Genomic DNA, 8,654 nt, shown 5'->3' with positions numbered 1-8,654 from the left:
ATAGCATACTATATGTATTATACTGTAGTTGTCAAATAAATGCAGCAGATTAAAAAGTACAATATTATCCACTGAAATGTAGTGGAGTATAATTTATCATAAAATAGAAAACCTCAAGTAAAGCACTTAAATAGAATAGAAGTAAATACTTCCACCACTGATGTTACACTTGTTACATATAAGGACTTGGGATGGGAGGCATGTATGTTGTTTGACCAACGGTGGGACAAAATGAAATGGGAATTACATCCATGTTGGACAAATCTGCACATCACAATTTACATCCAATGTCAGTTTTTGGAAAGTAAAGGTTGGTGGATGGACATGTAGCACATCTGACTTTGATGCAGAAAACTGGAGCTTGCTTCATATCACAGACTTGTAACCTTTACCAAACATTTTAGTTGTATACTAAGCAAAGTTTATTTGTCATAATGACACTTATTCCCTAACCTTAATGTTGATGTTCATTAAGTTATCCACTGCACCCTTGTTTCAACAGGTTCCACAGGTTTAGTCTGACTGCATGTTAGGTATCAGGTAGGTATTAGGTATGTGCCAGATACATGACTCATGCATCAAGAGGGTGGTGCCATGGTGGAATGCTGACATGTGAATTCACTGTTGATTGGCTGGATGGCTCTCCATTCACTTACTCTGCTGAATAACTAGACCTGCCACGGATTGGCTGAGTCTATTCTTCATGTACAGGTTTCATTGTATTGCCTTCACATGATGTTTTAAAGCTCTGTTAAAATAATTAATGCTCTAACGTGTAAAAATAACAGTACAACAGTGTCACACAAGAAACATTTGTTACTGTCTTGGCTTTTGTCTTTTAGAAGATAATACAGCTTAGATAAAGTGGAAATCTGTGTCTCAATCACATAACTCAGTAATTTGATAATAATTTAATAGTGTTAGTGGTCTACTGTTTTAAACACTTGATATTTTCTAAGAAATTTAAAATGTTTTCTATTGTTAGTCTAATTCGGCAGGACATGTTACTTGTGAGACTACTCACAAGTAAGTCTGGGTCTCAGTGGTATTCCCTGCAGACAAAGACACTTATAGAGTAGGAGGTGAAGGAAAAAACTGAAACTCATCACCCATGTTTTATAACTGTGCCATATGAGCAACATGACCTAGGGTGGGGCAGATTTGTTTTTACATATGTAAGATTTCCCAGAGCTGTTCTGGAGGCAGAATATGTGATTAGTTGAGTAGCATTTCAATGTATGAATCACTACAGAAACATCTGAGGCCTGGTGTAAACAGGGTAAGGTAAAGGACAATGAATTCAGTTCATTACTTACTTCTCACTTGCCAGGTTATTATGAACTGGAGAATTACTTCCTTAAGAGAGCATGAGTGTGCATACATTTTGGATGACATTTTAATAATATGTAAAACAAATAAAAAAAAAAATAACATTAGCCCTTATATGCTGGTAGAGTTATACACTGGGATTAAATGTGGGGGGTTTAAGACTTTAAAACTCTAATCTGTACATGTCATTTTATACCCTTTTCCACCAAAATGTCCACCAAGATTAGCGGATATAGACAGGTAAACCCGCTATTAAAAGCCGTTTGACCCCTTTACCACTGCCAGTTGAGTGTGCCTTTCTGTTCGGACTGAGGACATGCAGTTGCATGTTGCATGCTGACCCTGTTACCTTCATTAGCTAGTCAGTTTGAAATTTGGCATCAACCCTACGCGTTCATGAATGGCATGATTATTAATGAATAAACAAATATTTTGTCTTTAATATGCATGTACTGCACATCAACATAAAGCTGGCTCATGGACAAACTGTAATTCCTTATGCAGGACTGAAAGATTTTCCAGCGTGCAGTGAATAAATTGTTAAAATAAGTCAATGAAAATAAAATGTTTACCCATGTACTATGCTTTGTACATATCAGATTATTCATATTTTTCTTTGCTTTTATCTTACTTTATACTTTGAGCAAGCTCTGTTTTTGCACTTTAATTTCAAGTACACTAAGATAAACAAAGGAACATGGGGTGAAACTTCTTAAGCTAATGAAAAAGACTTGGAAAGGGGACCGACTTCAGCTGTCTTTTAGATATTCCAACATCCATGCTTAGCTGCTGAAAGTTTTGTATATACCCGGATTTTAAAATTGCAGACTTCTACACCTGAGTGGTAGTATCAGAAAAGACAAGGTGTGACTAAGGTATAACTGCACCTTAACCACAAGCAACAAGTCAGACTCCTTTAGTGACTAAATGTGATTTATGTTGCTCCACCCAATGTACCTGCTTCACATCTGATCACAAGGCTCACTTTTCTCTGACAGAGCTAAGGAGAAGTGAAAGGAGACAGGTGAGCTCAACCTGTTTTACATCTTCTTATGGTTGATCTTATTGTCTGACATACTCTGCTACTAATTTCATCTCTAGCTTAAAATCACTATGTTGCAATAAAATAGTCAATGCAATCTCATGTTTAGGAAAAATAATTCTCTAAGCAACTTATAAGAGTGAAAGATCATTTTAATTTTTAGTTTTATGCAAAAATCGAATTACAATGTACAATGTAAAACTAAGATATGTAAGATAGTAAATGAAGATAATACAAATTCTGAAATTACATGAAGAGATGCACACTTTCTTTGCATAGTAGAGTGTAGTTTGTATTGAAACCTACAGTTAAATTAATTATATTGGACTGCATTTATTTTCATAAAGATGAAAAAATGCTGATTCTGTGATTATTTTCTTCTCTCCAAGTATTCTTCTTCCTCTAAACGGCCGTTTAAATAATCTGAAGATCAAATACAGTAAACAAATGAAAAGTTGAGCGAAACACCATTGTCACAATGGGTAGCCCCAGAACTTCAGCACAAGTTCTGCTGCTCTCAGTACTTGGAGTCGGTAAGTGGGCCCCTTTTTCATTGCATTCTCCCAAAATTCAGATGACAATGACCCACTGTTGTGCTGGTGCACATTTAAATTACATGTTTTTTTTCACTCTCTCAGTATGTCTATTGACACTCATCTCTGCAATTGTAAGTCTGTTTGGTTTTATTGCAGCAGTAAAAGTAATATACTGAGTTTTATATGTCTCACTTGTACAAAATACTGAATCAATCTTCTGTTAATATTTTGTATTTCAGCCAAATACGACACTGGGTAAGGACACATTTTTTACCTTAATAAATTCTTAATTGTCACATTAAGTATGTAATCTAAGTGTAGTGAGTCAGTTAATTCTATGTTCAGTCAATTTTATTTTGATATTTTCAGGGCCAGATTCACTGTCATCTGAAAACAGGTTAGTATGCACATTTCTAAGACTGTTATTTAACATATAATCTAACACATTCACACATCAATGTATCAGCAGGAATATGATTTCAATTATAATTTACTTTAATGTTCAAGGATTAATTTTTCTTTTCATTTTCATTTTATTTTGATCTAAAAGCAAAACCAATCCCAGCAATGGTTACCATGAACCATGCCAAGCAGTAAATTTACCAGATGCCAGTCACAGAGTAAGTCTTTATGTTTTCACATCAGTAGTAAATTTAAAATCCCAAATGCACCCAATAATCTGTGTAAAATTTCAAAGTCACCACCAAGCAATGTTGACAAATGACACCCTCTTGTGTTCAGTTGCCAAAATTAACACATGCCATTTATCTTCCACTCTTTATAGATAGCTGCTGCAGTGGACACACTGGCAGGGGAGCTCTCCTGTAAAAGAAGAGAAAATGGAAGCTCGACAGAAGACATGTCCAGGGAGTTGGAGCAAAACCTCAGACAGATTGTGGAGTTGACTTTAAAAGTCTTCTCTGAGCTGGTAAAAAAAAATAAATAAATAAATGTTATTTTATAGATTTTCCAAAAATTTCCAATTCAATTTAGTGTTACTACTGACTGATTAAGGACAAAGACCCACTCACAAACATTCACCTCCTTCCTTTGGTGGGAATTACCAAAAATCAAAGATCAGTAAATGTCTACCCTACGTGGATTATCCAAGCTAGTTAATAACATTTTGTCTAAACAGTAACACCTATTTGGTTGAACATTTGTATGAATTTCCATTAAATTTTAGTAACATTCAAAAGATGCAAATTTGGCAAATATATAAATGTATCTTTTATCAGTGGTTCAGTTCAACTTTGTTTTATAACAGGGCACCAATGAGTCTGGATTCAGTGTTCTGGATATATTTGGCGTCTTGGACAGTCTAAGTCTGGGTAACCACAGTGACTCAAGATTTATCAGACTGTGGTTCTCCCTAAAGATGGCTCCTCTTTTGTCCCATGTTGACGAAAATTTCCTCACCCAGCTAAGCAGTCTGAACTTCAGCTGCAGTTCCTTCCAAGAATTGTAAGTGATGTCAATTTCATTTTACTGATGTATGCAGATCAAGTCTAACTATTATTAAATTAACTGAATAGTTGTTATTGTAGCTAAAATAATAAACATGCACTAAACACATATACACATATGCACAAACATTCACATGGGGCCCTTTTTGTCAGTCTTGGTCCTGCTGCAAAAAACTAAACTTTGCTCAAATGAGTGCAATTAAAAAGACGATTAAAAAGAGTAAAATATCAGAGGTGTTTAAGGGAAAAAATTAAAAATAGTAGTAGGAGACATGTTGAAAAACGTTCTACCTCTGAAGACCATGCATTAAAAATAGCACAGATGGGATAGATGTTAGATGTTACAAAAGCAGACATCACTTTCAGGGGCTGTTAAAAGAATGGGCAAAAAGGTGACTGTGGCTAGCTTTAGTCCATCTGGCCCTTACTCATGTTGTTTTAACATGTTATTTTGTAATCACTGTTACAGAAAAACATTTCTCAGACATGTGAAACCCTTTAGAGAAGGAGATCATACATGCAGTTGTTGCACACCTTGTAAATTAGCAGATTAGCCTGTCCATGTGATCACTCATTTTGTCATGATAAGCAATAACCTGGCAAAACAGGTACACAGAAAAAAAATCAGCATTGATCAAAACAAAAAAGCTTCAGAATCTGTGTGGTTCCACGAAAAGGGTGCCTGGTAAATAAAAATGTTATTTCTTGTAAACATGCATATTGTTGTTACTCCCTGATGATCTACATTTTTGTGATGGGAGACAAAAGAATAACAAAAACACATTTTCAAGGATTGGGGCTATGAACAATGAAGAGGAGACATCTCAAAAGATGAGGGGAAACCTGATCTACACACACTTCATTCAAGTCTACCTATCAAGAAAGAACTTACCAGGTAAAAAGATAAGGATGTGTGCTAAATGTGGTAGAGAAGATGAATGAAAATTTTATTAAAATGTTGTTGGAACTCTATACACATAATCTTTCTTTGTGTTTGATCTGACCATGTCATCTGGTCGAAATGTGACATCTTACATATCAGGGATCTTACATATTGCTGCTTGCAGCTACATTTTTGTTTGTTTTGTTTTTGAACCCTGAACTTCTCCACTACACATTTTGTATTTGATGGTCTCATAATGCCCACGTTTTTCCTTGTTATCTCTGACATGGGGACCAAAGGGAGGGCAGGAATACTTTTGTTTATACAATTGTTTGTATCATGTTGGAGAAATTGCAAAACCTAATAAACAGAAAAGTAAAAAGTAAAAAAGAAAAGTTACATGCACATTGCACACTTTAAGAATCACAGAAACAGGATGCAAATGTAAGAACCTCAGGGGTTGGTAAAAAAGGCAGGGTGTTAATTTAAAAAAGCCGGTTTGGAACACAGGAATCAGTCCAAAAAGGCAAACACATCCAAAAAACTCACAGTAAGGGAAAAATAGTTAGAAAAACACACAAAAGACAAAAATGAAGAAATTGCTGAAATGTATATACCACTCAAGACTGACCTTGTTAACATAAAGAAAGTTGTTTTGCTTTTTTTTTTCATTGTTGTTTCACGCTTTTTACTCTTCACTATTCTAAATTCATAGAACCAGGATGCACCGAACATGTCAATGGGAGTGCAGAATGGTTGCAGAGATACCTTGGAAAGTTTTCTGTCTTTGCAAGTCTTGAGGTTCTTAAAAAGATTAACACCAATTTCTCTGCAGTGAGTGACATGTTATTATTTTAATTGACAAACAGATGCATCAGAAATAACCAACTTTATGTATTTCTTAGACTGAAAGGGATGCTGCATTAGTGAAAACAAAATGCTTTCATGTTTTCAAAGACAGAGGTTTTGGGGCAACTCTCACCAAAGCAGAAGGCTGAGCTGATCCTGGATCCAGGCAGCGGTGCTTTGGACAATGAAACCATCGTAAGGGAGGTGTTCACAAGCTTGACGGAGTCCCCTGATGATGAGCAGCTCAATCAGTTTTTCCAGGCTTTCACAAAGATCAACCAGCAGGTGAACACTTAACTTTGAGATTATCGCCAAATCTTTCCACAAAGTTGCCTGACAAACAGGTCATGTAAAACTTGTCCTGGGCTCAGGGAATGTTTGCAGAAGCCAATTAGGGGCCAAGATTAGGCTCAGAATGACACATTTCTGATATGCTTGGTGAGTGAATTGCTGTCAGTGATGCTTTAATTATGTTCCTCGTGCACTGAAGTACAAAGCTGTCACCAAGCTTGCTCTCATCGCTTCAATGAGTTAGGAAAGGTAAAACGTGCTCTCAAACTGACACGCAAATCCTTTCATTTCCAGAGAAACACCACCCTCATCGTGAATCCAGATGTACGAGCCACCATCCTGAACCTGACCTTGACAGCCCTTGCTCCTGAATTTGAGGACTTTGAGCCGAAAGACTTTGAGCTGTGGTTCCAGGTCAATTTGGCCACTGTCTTGGCCAGCCTCTCTCCTGGCAGCTTGGTGGTGATCCCCGGCAACATCAGCTGTGCATCCTACGCAGCCATGTAAGAGATACTTCTCACGTCCAAAGTCAGGCGCTTTGGGTTTGCATGAGGTCAATCTGTTCCGCTCCAGACTAGTCACAATGATTTGTGTTTTCATCCTGCAGACTCACTGGTCTTCAGCAAAGTTTGAGGTCCCTGCCACTGCACGTTTCACAGGGTGTGAGATCAAGCGCAGAGTCACTCAAGAAGAGATTCACACGTACGTTGACGCACTTTTTCACAAAAATCCAATTACCGCTGCCGTGATGATAGCTGTGCTGATGCCATGCCTTCATTTCATTTTTCTCTCAAACAGGTTGCTCGTTTGCAGATTCCCTCTCGGTAAGTACATTTCTGTGGGAGTATTACATGGATTCAAAAACAATTGCATTTGATCAAGCTTTACGCGGCACAAGTTTGGCACATGAATGTTTTTAAGGAGGCTACGATAAGCGGCCTTTGTCACTAAACTAACAGTTATGCTTTGCTTGTGTACAGTGCAATGAGACCCCGGTTGATGGTAAGTGTGAAAAATACCGCACCTTCCTATTGTGATGACAAAATCGCATTCTGAAGGTACAATGTCTAATACTTGAATCTGGTCCTTTCACAGAGAACCTCATCTGTGCTGCAGTCAATAGGTAGGTGTATTGCAGTTTTAACTGGTGCTGAGTTTGCATAGGTTAAGTCTTTTTTGTTTTTTGTTTTTTGAACATGGGCTAACTAAGGTGACATCATTTTCCTCAGATCACAACAGGAACAAGCCCTGTCTACCGGCAATTCCTCTGAAGCCCTGTGCAATTTTACCATCACCGCGCATGCCTGTTCGTCGGTAAGATTCTTTTTTTGAATAGCTGCAAATCACACAGAAAGATTTGGATTTTGCTACATTGCCATTCTGAGACAAATCTCCGTGAGATCGGAGAGTATTTGCTTTACTTCTTGTCTGTTTTTTCCCAAGGCCACTCATCTTACTCCGAGCAACGTGGCAACACTGATGAAATGCTCACTGGAAAGCCAAAGGACATACACGGTAGAGGTGTGGAAGCTTTTCTTCCAAAAAGCTTCGACTGCAATAGACCAGGCTCTTGAATCATTCGCCACCATGGTAAATCCAATCCCACAACTTCACGAAATCTGCGTTTCCCCGTGTGAATTCTCTCTAAAGACAAAAGTTACTTTTCCAATCTTAGGCCCCCAACAACAGCAACCCATCCCTATCGCATGCTCTCGAGGCTCTTGGAGAGGTGAGAATTGCCAACTTCAGCCAGGCACAGCTGCAGAATAATGACTTTGTCATCAACTGGTTCCAGACAAAGATCCGTCCATTTTTGGCCTCTCCATCTCCCAACTTCCTATTCTGCCTGAGCTCCAAGAACTTCAGCTGCAATACGTACCAGACTGTGTAAGCAAATATGTGATACGGTGCTCCGCTGTGAGGCAGATTTTAGAGGCATCGGCAGTTTTATACTTGTTTAGATGTTAAAAGCGCTCTCTCGAATTTTAGCATCCGGGCATTGGACTTCCGCAGGACATCCATGGACCGAGAAAGGCAGCGAGCAGTCTTCACTCATTACATCAAACCGTTCCTTTCAAGAAATGACTCATCAGGTAAAGGCAGGCACTCAGGCTCAGTTTGGTAAAGTCTTGGTCGCATGTAGTGGTTGTACCCTGCCAATGTCTTTGTGTCTGTCTTCTTTGCAGATCCTGGCTGTGTCTCAACCACCGGAGGCAGTGAAGAGTGGCTACAGGCAAACCTTGCTGGCTTCTCTGGTT

This window comes from Trachinotus anak, unplaced genomic scaffold, assembly GCF_046630095.1.
Source record: "Trachinotus anak isolate AG129_WGS33_773 ecotype Australia unplaced genomic scaffold, CSIRO_AGI_Tana_v1 ptg000033l, whole genome shotgun sequence".
Taxonomy (NCBI): Eukaryota; Metazoa; Chordata; class Actinopteri; order Carangiformes; family Carangidae; genus Trachinotus; species Trachinotus anak.
This window is presented reverse-complemented; position numbering follows the sequence as displayed.